Source organism: Peromyscus leucopus, chromosome 2 (genome assembly GCF_004664715.2).
Source record: "Peromyscus leucopus breed LL Stock chromosome 2, UCI_PerLeu_2.1, whole genome shotgun sequence".
Classification (NCBI taxonomy): Eukaryota; Metazoa; Chordata; class Mammalia; order Rodentia; family Cricetidae; genus Peromyscus; species Peromyscus leucopus.
In genome coordinates this window covers 143,727,206-143,740,893 of record NC_051064.1, presented here as the reverse complement: position 1 = coordinate 143,740,893, position 13,688 = coordinate 143,727,206, and positions in this window count along the sequence as shown.

Genomic DNA, 13,688 nt, shown 5'->3' with positions numbered 1-13,688 from the left:
GGCGTCACTGTCTTCATCTGAGAACTGGACTGTAAGCCATGCATTATCTTCAACAGAGTGACAAACAGTGAGACATTGTCTTCTGAGGCATCTTCCCAGTGCCCAGAACCCCATCATCCTTATTCATGTCCTGCATCTGGCCTGACACTCTGTAACTTGCATGGTCCAGACATTACTCTCCCCATTGCTCAGCTCCAACCATTCAGCCTCCTACTCTGTGCCTACACCCAACAAAACAAAAACATTTCTATCAAAAGCCTGCTTTTGATGCTTGCTGATGGACAAAAGAGACATTGCAGTCTGCAGAGTGCTCTGTGCTAGCCAATGCCTTCATCTTCGAGTCATATTCGTGAATTCCCTTTGATGGGTTTTTAATATGGGGAGTGTTCCAGTGAGTATTCATGAGTAATTAACTGAGTTTAAACCTAAGTTGGAAGGCACTCATTTCGCTGGCAATGGTGTGAGGCAAAGGAGAGCCCAATGGGTATCTTTGTTATGCTAAATAATTTTTGGGGAAAGATTTTTTAATTTTCATCTTCTCCACTGGAGGAAGGAAAGCTTTGATGGGCTACTAGGGGCACTGTTCTGCCTTCGGTGATTTTGCTCACTTGATCAGAGAAAGAAGAGGATGGGGACAGGGCTGCAGCTGTGTGGTCCTCATTGGAGCATTTGCTGCTGCCTTCCAATGCTCCTGGGAACCCAGCAGACAAACTCTCCCCCACTACCCTGCAGAGGGTCAACTGAGGTGTTCACGGGTCATGGGGTGCAGAGACCAGAGGTTTACACTCATATCTGATTTCAGTGGGGAGCTCCTCACGAGGCTGTCACACTGGCTGCCTGGCAGCACACCGTTCCTCGGCATCATCCATCACGCTTATTCATTCTCCTCCCTCCTCATTGTGGACAGCTATTGATCTCTGTGCAGGACTCTGCCCTTGGCCTCAAACACTTTCACAATTTCTTCTCCAATTTTCAAATGAACTTTATCGTTCTCCTGATTGTTGAAGTTCTTCTTTGTTCTTTGGACAACAATAGATGATTCAGTAAATGGTGTGTCACAGAGCTGGAGAGACGTGAGGGCGACCTTTATTAGATTAAGTATGTCTTCCCCACCTCTCTGTGGCATTGTGGAATTATTACCAGAAGACAGACAATAGAGAAGGAGCTATGTGGAGCCAAGTGCTTCCCAAAATTGTGTTAGCGATTACTTTTCTTGATACAGTAATAATTACTGATAATGATTTCCTATAAATTGTAACCATATTAATATATCAATGAGGATATTACATATTCAGTTGAGTTAAAAGCTCCTGAAGAAGATGCCTGACTCTTAGATACAGTCCTGTCCAACTTCCAAATCTAAGTCCTGGCTAAGTCCCTGCCATGTGGATGGAGATAATACAGCCATCAAAGAAGGTTCCAGAAGTTTGCCACACCCTGTGGTATGGGGCTCCCCACCCACTTCCTTCAGCTCTTTCTCTTGTTTACTTCTCTAGCCACAGTGGCTTTATTCTTAATCCCCAATAATACCAAGCATGCTCCCATCTCAGGACTTGGGCTCCTGTTTTCTCCTGTCTGGGATGTTCTTTCTGAATAAACAGGATTGGTATCACCATCTCTTTTTTATTATTCGTGTGTCAATGAAAGTGTCACCAGCCTAGAAATGCCTAAGGTTATCTATTCTTCTCAATGGTCTCTCTCCCTCCCTCTGTCCCTTCTTCCCTTCTTCCCTCTCTCTGCCCCCCACTTCGAATGACTCAGAGTGTCCCAACTTTATTTACACTGGTTCTGGGGATTGATATCCTTGCGGTTTCAAGGCAAGTAAGTACTTTACTGAGCACCTATGTGGCTGCTCACAACCACCTGTAACTTCAGTTCCAGGAGATCTGACATGCTCTTCAGACCTCTAAGGACACTGAGCACTCACATAGTACACATATATATACGTGTAGGCAAAACACTCATATATATATAATTCTTTTAAAAAAAGATAGCTGAAGAACACGAGACTACTTTTTCAAGTGCCCACCAAGATGGCAAGATCAACCGGGCAGTGGTGGTGCATGCTGGCTGGCTGGCTGGCTGGATGGATGGATGGATAAGTAGGATGGATGGGTGGACAGGTAGTTAGCTAGCTAGCTAGGTAGATGGATAGAGGGATGGATAGATAGATAGATAGACAGACAGATAGATAGATGGATGGGTGGGTAGGTGGATAAAGTCTTACAGCATCAGGGAACACTCATGGCATCATATGTCAACCAATGGAGGATAAAATCAAAGAGCAACTCACTTGCAGCAGCCATTCTGTGATGTATCTTTGGGGTTTGGAGGTGTGGTTTGCAAAGGGAAAAATTCTAACCTTCATGATGTTCTCTTCACTCTGGTGGTTAGTTCTTTGGTTCAACAAAACATCTTCCTTTGCTACAACGCTACCTGTCTGTGTCCAGTTTCATTGCCTGTGTCCTGTGGATTTTATCAAAATGCTGTTGCACAGACCTATGTCAAGGAGTCCCTCCACTTCATTTGATTCTAGAAGTTTTATCGCTTCTGGTCTTATACTTAAGCTTTGATGCACCTTGACTTAACTTTGGGATATGGCATGAGATGTGGTCTATTCTCAATTCCCTACACATGGACATCTGGTTTTCCCATAAAGACGGTGACCCTTCCCTGCCACATTCTAATCTTCTTAGATTATTGGTATGTGGATTTATTTTCTTTTCCTAGTCTCATTTTTGTGCCTGTACCATGCTGTTTTTACTACTGTTGTTTTGTATTATGCTTTGCAATCAGATCTGTTGTGCCTTTAGCTTTGTTGTGTTTGCTCAGAAATCCTTTCAAGGGGAAGGAATAAGTCCAAGAGACCTATTGCACAGTACAGTGATTATAGTCAGTAACAGTATAGTGTGGCTGGAGAATTGTAGGAGAAACAGAGAGAGATTCTCAGCACAGGAAAGTAACCATCTGAGATACCCATGTTAATTATTTCAACTTAGACATTCCATAGTTTGTATTTCAAAATGTCAGACTCTACACTGTAAAAACAATTTTGTCAATGGAGGAAAAAAACTGTATTGTGTTGTTTTCAGTTGTTTCCCTGAACTAAATGCAAAAGGAATAAAAAGTAGAGGCTAGATCTTGTAGTGGCCATAATTCCCCCATGGTGCTACGTAAAACATAATCCTAAAACTCATTGGCATACAGTAAGCATGATATTGGGTCATGGCTCTGAAAGCCAGCTGTCTGGTTCTAGTGGTCCAAGGCTGAGTTCACCAAGGCTCGTCCTGTGTCTCTGAAGTCTTGGGAAGGCTTTCTCATGTGCTGAGGTCTCATCTGGTCCACTGTGACAATATAGCCTTGCTCCATAAGACGCATGGCCCAGCAGACCGCCCAGATACATTTCCATAGCAAACATAACAGTGTGAGTGGAGACACATAGATGATTTATCCAGCGCCTGCCTGTCCCACCTTTGCTGTCATAGCCTGGCCAGTGGGCGCCACAACAGGACAGAGGTCAAGAAAAGGAGCAGAAACCCCCAAGTCCGGCCCACGTGCAAAGAGGAAAGGAAGCAAATTTGTGTAGCAGAGGGCTTAAATCCAGGAAGGGGTAAAGAATTGAAGGCATCTGTCAATCAAACTATCACAATCCAAAAGGGGTGGCCAGCATTAATTGCAGGGAAGGACAGAGGAAAATTAGAACAACATCACATCCATTGAAAGAAAGGTCAAGATCACTCATAAAATAGGAACTGGGAGTAAATGGAAGTATTAAATGATGTGACCCTTTGTGTGTGTGTGTGTGTGTGTGTGTGTGTGTGTGTGTGTGTGTGTGTGTATGTGTGTGTACATGTGTGTGGTAATATGCACATTTGTCTAGGTATGTACATATATGTGTGTGCATATATGCGTGTGCATATATATGTGAATGAGTGCCTGAGTGTGTACATGGAAGCCAGAAGTAAACACTGAGTGTGTTCCTCAATCTCTCTCTATCTTGAAGCAGGGTCTCTCACTGAGTCTGGATATCATTGATTGACCTTGGCTGACTGGCCAATGAGATCTTGTCTCTGCTTCCCCTGTGTTGGGATTATAGACACACACTTCCACACATGGGTGATGAGTTTTCAAACTCAGGTTCTGATGTTTGTATAGCAAGCATTTCCCCAAATGAACTGTCTCCTTAATCCCAAATGATGCAATCCTTGTATGAACATTTTTTTATTTGTCTTTGTTGAGACAGAACTTCATGTTTCCCAGGCTGGCCTCTAACTCCTGATGCAGCCTAGTAGGGCTGGCCTCTAAATTCTGACCCTCTTATTTCTACCTCCCAAGTGGTGTGACTATAAGCATGCATCACCAGGCATAGCTCCTTTTATAACCTCTTTTTCTTTACATGTAGGGAGACACCAGTTGTCCCATTCTACTTTTTGCTAACACTCAAGTCTTAAAAATCTCTCCAAGTGTCTACCCTCACTTACTTTAAATAAACCCATGACTTAGCAGTCATTTTACCCCATGACCTTAAACTCCCAGGAAATACATATCCATGTGAAAATTAATGAAAATACCTTTAAAGAAATTAAGCTTCTTCCTCATTCCCAACAGATTTGACTCCAATTTGTAGATGAAAGTTTGAGAGCTCTGTCATTTCCTTCCCCAGAGTCTCTGCTGAGACCTACCAGGGAAATCATAAATGAAATTATCTGCAGCATGATGTATATTATGGGATCCCACATTCCCACTAGCCGTACTGGAGGTTGAAATCCTAGCGCCTACTCTAGACTCCAAAAGATAAATTGAAGATGGAAAGTGAGACTCCATAATGAGAATTTAGAGCTCTCGTCGATTCCTGCCTGGTTGTACGTTCCTCATACCAAAGCCATCTTGGGAACACCCTTACCCTTTCCCCCGGGTGTTTTATAAGCTCAGTCAGCCACTTTAATAGCCTGCACATTTAAGATCCATAAAAGATAATGCACAGTGAAGATGCTCAAGTCAGATAGACTGGACAAAAAGTCCTTCTGATAATCAATTTCCAAATTGGTAATAAGAGTTGCCATCACATCACTATCACTTCCGGCTGGGAGGAGAGATCTGTCCTTTGTCCTTATTGATGAACTTCACCACCCAGCCTGCCTGGATCCAGAACACTGACCACCGGGAAATACTGGGCACCATATGTCTGTTAACAAGGCCATCTGTTTGACCTCAAGCCTAAATTCCTTGGTAGCTCCCTATAAATTATGGCTTCTGTCACTTTATCCAAACCAATTCTTCACATTCCTTGTGGTTTTGCTTATGGCCAAGTTTAACAGAGAAATCCATCCACTGTGTGCATGTTCAGGGGAAATACAACTTTTTTTTTTTCTTTTTGAGGGGTTGCTGAAAAGATGTAGCTAAGAGTCTATAACTGCAAGCTAACAGCCCCATGCTGAGTTCTCTTATGGCTCATAAGGATGCCAGGGCTCAATCAGGAGAGTTGATCATTTTCTTCCAGTCGTGGTGGATGCTTAGACCACTTCCTTACTTATTTGCTTGTTTACTTAGTGTGGATGTATGTGTGAAGAGTGCATGTGTGGGCACTCATTACAGGGGGCATGTGTGGAGGTCAGAGGACAACTTTGTGGGGTTTTGTTTCTTCCTTCCACCTTTACATGAGTTCTGGGGAGTAAACTCAGGTCATCAGGCTTGCAAGGCAAGCATATTTTACTCACTGTGGTGATTTGAATGGGAATGGCCCCCAGAGACTTATGCGTTTGAGCACTTGGCCCATAGGGAGTGGCATTATTAGGAGGTGCAGCGTTATTGAAATGAGTGTGGCCTTGTTGGAGGAAGTATGTCACTTGTGGAGGCAAGCTTTGCAGTCTCCTGTGCTCAAGCTGTACCTGGTATGACACTCAGTTGCTTCTGCAGCCTGCAGATCAAGATATAGAACTAACAGCTCCTTCTCCAGCACCATATCTGCCTGCACACTGCCATGTTCTGCCACGATGATAATGGACTAAACCTCTGAAACTATAATTCAGCCCAAATAAATGTTTTCCTTTATAAGAGTTGCCATGGTTATGGTGTCTCTTCACAGCAATAGAAACCCTAACTAAGATACCCACTGAGCCATCCTGCCAGTCTAACCTCCTTATTTCCTAATCCCATTGGCCAGATTCTTTGGGACACTATCATAAAGGAAACAGTAGATGCTGTTACAATAAGGCTTCCCTATGTCTAACCAAAAGACTAAGGCTGAGCTCCATGGTGAGTAACAGGACAGCTGTGGCTATATAGTAAGACCCTACTAAAAGAATGGAACACAACACAGACCAGGGAGGTGTATTAGCAAGGTTTCTATTGCTATGAAGAGACACCATGACCATGGCAACTCTTCTAAAGGAAAACATTTAATTGGGGTGACTTGTTTACAGTTTCAGAGGTTCAATTCTTTATCATCATGGCAGGGAGCGTGGTGATGTGCAGGCAGACGTGGTACTGGTGAAGTAGCTGAGAGACCTACATCTTGTAGGTAACAGGAAAATGTTCTGAGTATCACACTGAGGGAACCTTGAACAAAAGAGACCTCAAAGACTGCCCCGACAGTGACACACTTCTTCCAACAAGGCCACACCTTCCAATAGTGCCACTCCCTATGAACTTACAGGGGCCAATTACATTCAAACTACCACAGAAGGTATCTGTAAAGTGCTTACCACAGGAGCTCTTATCTCCCCACATGCATGTAAAAGACTGAACACGTGCTGCATGCCTGGAATCCTAGGGCTGGGGGGGATAGAAACAGTATGGGACTCAGTGAGCAGTCCTGAGCTCATTAATCTGCCAGTCTAACTGGGTCAGTAAGCTTTAGGTTCAATGAGAGACCCTGTCTTAAGTAACAAGGTGGAAAATGATTGATGAGGACCCTTGATGTCAACCTCTGTCCTCCAAACAAATGCACTATTTATGCGCGCGCGACGCACACACACGCACACACACACACACACACACACACACACACACACACAGGGTGGCATGTGGAGAGAAACTGAGAGCCCAAAAGTCCCACTTTTAAGTCAAAGTGAGTACATAAACCTTTTATTCAGTATTGACATAACTCCATCCACCCACCCTCTTTCCCACTCCAGCTTCCTGTCTCAAAGGACCAAAGGAACAGACTGAAATGCTGACACCAACTCCCCTATTCATGCAGAGAACAGTGAGAGAGGAAGGGATGCACTACAGGGGGCTGGAGTCGGAGACCTTGATATAGTATTGAGCAGAGGAAGAAACTAACTGGACATGGTAGAGCCACCTGTAATTCCCACACTTGGGTCATGAGTTCAAGACCAGCCTGGGCTACCCACTGAGATTCTTTGAATCCAAGCTAACATTGTTCCTTCCTTCCTTAAGTTGCTTTGGTCAGGGAACTGTGTCCCAGCAATTAGAAGTAATGACTACGGTGGGTTCTGTTGACCCCTTTGGTCATGGTCAAATCGAGCTCCTTTTATAAGTTGTGCTCAGGTCTCCGCTCTTTGAGCCTCATGAATGGAGATTCCCTCCTCTGACTCATTGAGACCTCTTTATGCAAAGACAAAATTTACTCTTTTCTGTATCAGTTATGGCTTTTAATTTTCTTCATGGTTTTCCTTTCTGAAAAACACATTTTTTCACTTTCATACAGCCAACTCAGTCACACATTTTAAAATTATTTTAATGGTGTATTTATTCAGAATGTTTTTGGGTAGTTTGCGATGAGTAAACTAGCCAACTATATTGGAGGTTCTTTTGTTATGCTTTTGTGATTAGCTCTTTTTGAATGAGTCAAAATATAGTATGAATTTTATGAATGAATTATAGTATAAAATGTTTATATTTTTAGAATTCAGAACTAGAGAGGTGGCTCAGTAGTTATGAACACTACCTGCTTTTTCAGAGAACCAGTTTTTCTCAGCACCCACATGTGGTTCACAATCATCTGTGCTCTGGTTCCTCAGTATCTGATGCTCCCTCTGGCCTCCACAGGCACCAGGCACATATGTGGTACACATACACCCATATAGGCAAAAATTCATATGTATAAAATAAAATTTTAAAATCTAAAGACAAATAAATTTTAACTTAAAATTATTCTTTTTACGTCAAAACCTTAGTATAGAAAAACATGCAAATAAAAAATTATGCAGCAAAATTAGCCAGACCCAAAGACTATATATCTCAATGAGCTTCTGTACAGTTAGAATAGCCATTCTGAAGTCTATCATGTAGTCAGGCTGGCCTTATTATATAAACAAGGATGAGATTATTACTTTGATTCTAATCCTCCTGCCTCTACTCCTTAGTGCTGCACCACCACACCGAGGTATGTGTAGTTCAGCTCTCTCTCTCTCTCTCTCTCTCTCTCTCTCTCTCTCTCTCTCTCTCTCTCTCTCTCTCTTACAGTCTAGCAGGCCAGAAAATGGTGTGTCCCATAGTTAGAGTGGCTCTTCCTACCCCAGTTAATCTAATCTAGAAGCTTCCTTATAGTCATGCCCAGAGATCTGTCTCCATGGTAATTCTGGCTTCTGTCAAGTTGACAACCAACATAAGCCAAGGAAGGGCTTTGTCTGCCAAATTGTCAAAACTGGAAAGACATCAGATGTTGAGAGGGTGAGGCTATATGTCCCTTCCCCTTCCCCTTTTGGGTCTCTTAATGGTTTCAAATGTGCTGTTGTTTGGATATGATCGGTCTCCCCAAAAGGTTATGTGCTGAAGCCCTGATCCCCAGCTGGTGGTTCTGCTGAAGGATGACAGGACTGTGAGGATTCTAACGTCAATGAAGGGTTAGTCCAGTGATGGGTTAAGCCCACAGCTGGGTGGGTGGGCTGTGAGGAACCTAATTGAAGGAAAGGGGTCCTGGGGCCTGACTCTGAGGTTACACTTTGCTTCCCTCTGTTTCCTGGCTGACACAAAGTGTCACCTTCTTCCTCAAGAGCAATTTGATCACAAACACCAAGGATTTAAAGCAAGTTTACCCTCTGAAAAATCCATCTGTCTTCTCACTCCCACCTAACTCCAGGATCAACATTTTAGGAGCTACTTCTACAATCTTGCTTACTTTGTCTCTCCCACTGATTCTTTCAGACAGATGTTTGTATCATTTGGTCACATTTCAAGAGAAGAGATGAACCCAAAGCCATTACTTAAGAAGATACGTTGATTGGAGGGGAATTGACCTTTTCATGAACTTCATTAGATTTTTTTTTTTCTGCTAGAAAGCTGGTTGGCTCACTTATTTGCTCGAACATTATTTTATTTACCTCAAAAGTATTTTCAGTAGTCATTGCCTTCTGACTATTGTATATATAATCTACCTACTTTCTTAAACAGTGATTACCTGAGAAGCTTACAAGTCACTCTCAACATTGCCAGGAATCCTCTGAGTCTCGTGGTGATAGGGGAAACACTTCCATGACCACCATTGAATGTGACTGTACCATATTGATTAACCAGACTTAGCTAAATCTTCCAAAGAGATTTTCCTCATCCTTTAATTAGGAGTATGTGCTGCATCTTATCTGACACATTGCCTGTGCTGGCCATTTATAAATTCTGCGTGATTATACCTTTTATCTGTGTAAATGTCTCCTCTGTGTTATAGTTAATCACATTTCCCCCCTTTGAGTCCTGCCTCGTCTGAAGTAGATCCTGCCACCCCTATTTTACTAAAACAAAACCAAATCCTTCAGTTTGCATTACCTGCTAATCTTTTTGCCTATCTCTCCATCTTAATCTTTCCATAGTGTGGATTTTCAGCCTCTTACCCAGTCAGACATCTGATAAATGTTGGCCACGCATCTACTTTCTGTCAAATATTGGCTTAAATCACTGGGATACAAAGATGAGAAAGAAGATGGAATCTTCTAGAGCAGTGGTTCTCAACCTTCCCAATTCTGTGAACCTTTAATACAGCTCCTCATGCTGTGGTGACCCTCAACCATAAACGTATTTTTGTTGCTACTTCATAACTGCAATTTTTCTACTGTTGTGAATTGTAATGAAAATACCTGATATGCAGGATATCTATTGTGTGACCCCAAAGGAGTAGTGACCCACAGATTGAGAACCACTGTTTTGGAGATTGTGAATCCAAGGGTGGGTTGGGTGCTGCTATGGATGGGTCTGGGAACAGATTTAGTTCCTAGACTCACAGGAGGACCATTAGACAGTGTGCATACAAGATAACTCAAGATTCACTTAGGCCTCGGGGCTGGGTGCTTCAGGGTCCGGACAGCTCTAGAACCCCGTGGAATTTAGGAGGCTCACACTAGGGCACTACTAGAAGTTCACAAGGCTGGCTGATTCTCCCTCTCTGGCTCATAATTTCCATTCTAGAGGCTGAGAAGCCAATGGGGAAAGAGGTGTAGGAAATAGAAACCATTATGGGGATTATGTGCTGGATGGGAGGCAGACAGTGACAGGAGAGAACACAGAACCGCTTCAGATGGGGGCAAGCGCAGAGTATTGCTCTGTGTGATGCATCCTCATTGAACTCAGAAGGAAAAACAAAGCTATTCTGTAAACTGTAGGTGCCTCTTAATCACACAGGTGCATGCATGGATGCACTCCTCACACTACTGTCACTACTGCTATCATCATCGCCACTATCACCTCCAACACCACCATCACCACCTCCACTATGATCAATGCCATCACTTCCACCACTACCACCACCACTACCACCACCATCATCACCACCTCACTGTCATCACCACCATGACCTCCAACACCACTACCACCACCTTCAACACCATCATCACATTTACCACCACCATTACCTCCACCACTACCATCATTATCACCACCTCTACCACCATCACTACCACCACCGCCCCTACCATAATCACTATCTTCACTGCCATCACCACCCCCACCATCACCACTATCACCTCCACCATCTTGGCAATCTTCCTTTTGCCTTGCTCTATAAGCTCTAACGTTCTGATCCACAAGCAGGATCTTCTTTCATCTGCCTGGATTCTCTTCACCATGGGTGTCCACAAAGCTTCTCACCACCTTTTTTCAGATCTGTTCCAATGCCACTTCATCCAGTCTCCCTCTCCAATAAGGCTTTAGCCCGACCACCACCACCCTAAAGTCTTTTCCTTGTTTCCTTTATCTCACAATTCTTAGCTCTTTTTTATTACCTGATAGGGAGGTTATACATTCACCCGTGTCTTTACTGTCTCTTTAATATGTATCTCAGAACCCAAGGAAATAAGGAATGGGACCAGCAAAGACTAAATGCTCTTTTTAATTATTTGATTCCCATGAGTCTGTGGGGACCAAGGAAAAGATGTTATGGCTTGAATATGATGAGCCTCCCCTCCATTTCATGTGTTTGAATATTTCATCTCCTTATGGGTGCCCTGTTTGGGGAGATTGTAAACCTTTGCACAAGGCAGTCTGGCTGACAGGAGCAGCTTTCTGGGGTAGGCTTTGACTGTAGTATCTGCTTCTGGTTCTGGCTTGAGCTCTCTGCTTCTTGGTTCATTAAAATGTGAGAAGTGACAGTTGTAGGTCCCACCTACCCAGCCACCATGGACTGTATCCTTCAAACTGTGAGCCCAAATACTCTCACCTTGATTTTCTTATCTGTGTGTGTGCTCTGGGATGGTCTTTCTGTGCACTGTGAATATGTGTTGCTATGACTGGTTAATAAAGAAGCGTCTCTGGCCAATGGCAAGTCAGATTATAGCCAGGCAGAAAATCCAAGAGAGAGACAGAATGAAGAAAGGCAGAGGCAGAGGAGAGGCCAGCCCACCACTCAAGGAGCAACAAGATGCCAGCAGACCAGTAATGCCATGGCCATGTGGCAACATGTAGATTAATAGAAATGGGTTGAGTTAAGTTATAAGAGCTATCTAGCAAAAAGTCTCACCCATAGGCCATACAGTTTATAAGTAATAAAAGTCTTTGTGTGTTTACTTGGGACTGAGTAGCTGTGGGACTGGGTAAGACACAGGAAAATGCCTGTGTGTGTGTGTGTGTGTGTGTGTGTGTGTGTGTGTGTTGCCTGCATGTATGTATGTATAATGCATGTGTTCCTGGTGCTTGTGGAACCCATAAGAAGGTGTCAGATCCTCTGAAACTGGAGTTATAGATGGTTGTGAACTGCCATGTGGACGCTGAGAACTGTTCCTGGATCCCTGGCAAGAGCAGCTACTGAGCCATCTCTCTAGCCCCAACCTCTCTTCCTGCATAAATAAAACTAACAGATACTTTAAGAGTGTTTGATGCAATAAGGAAGGACAAAGGGACGGTGGAAGTGGAGAAGTACAGACTGGTATGGGTGGGAAGGCAATCTCCACAAGTGGGAAAACTCTGAAAATATTAAGAAGGGAGTGGCCTCAGCCATGCTGGTCCCCTCTTCCTCTCTCAAACTTACTACTCAGATTGTACCTTTCCTGGACAGAGTGTGGAGAGGGCTAAGAATGGGGAGAAGTCCACCCTGCTCCTCACAGTGCATTTGATCCCACCTTATTTCAGACCCCATACTTCTATTGTTTTTAATTTATCCGTATAACTTACATCCTCCCCTAAAAGTGTTGGGAAATAATTGTCTTTTCCTACCTCTTGCCTGAAGCATGATATCAAACTCCTGTGTGCTCCCCACCATCTCTTCTGACTCGGTAGAGATGCTTCACAGCTCAGCATCCATCTGCCTGCTTTCCTTGGAGATGCTCTCCCTGCACCTGGGAATTCTTCCCAAGTTCACCTCCAGGTCATCCATCTCATTCTCTACAATGCTGACTCTGTATTTTCACAAGAGTGAGTTTTACTTCTGTTCCCATGACCCTGATTTCCTCTAGAACTTTCTTGTCTACACAGTCTGCTGGTTTGTACCTAGGACGGTTCTCTCACCTCAGCCTCTTCTTTCTGAAGACCTCCACCCAAACCCCACCCTCGCTGCCACCCAGGCTGTCTTCAAGCACTGTCCCCCAAACTTTTCTTCTGCTTCCTTGAGTAAGTTGTTTTCAGAAGTGTGTGTTTCCTCTGAACGTGATGGACACTGTATTTGCATTTGCATTTGATGCTTGCTGTCTACCTCAGCACAGAGGCAAGCCTCACCCCCACTGACGAAAGAATCAAATGTGAAAACTAAGAAGTTACCAAGTATGTTGAGAGCCCTGCTGACTATAACATGGGCAGGGTGATATGAGAGCACACAGAAAGAGCACAGAGCCTTGCTTAGGACAGGGCTGGAACAAGGACTCTCTCTGTCTCTCTGTCTCTCTCTGTCTCTGTCTCTCTCTCTCTCTCTCTCTCTCTCTCTCTCTCTCTCACACACACACACACACACACACACACACACCTTATTCTGAAGCATTGTCTTTTCTCGTTTTCTCATAGGCTGTCTTGTTGACTGGCTTTCCTCCTCATTTTGGTCATTGTCAATGAACCATTGAAACAACCATCTTTTATAGTGATGAATGGAATACTGCCCTCTCCCTTCACTGCAGTCACTGTCCACTTGAGTGCTGTGCAAGCCCCCTCCTAAGTCTGTAGCTAGATGACAGGCTGTTGGACCCAGCACCTGACTCAGCCCACAATGTGGCAAGGCCCAGGAGTCACATGCCCCTTTTACTGGTATTAGGGTAAGGTCATCACTATCTCTGTTGCTTTGCTTCAGATACCCTGAGCCAAGCCATGGTGTTCAG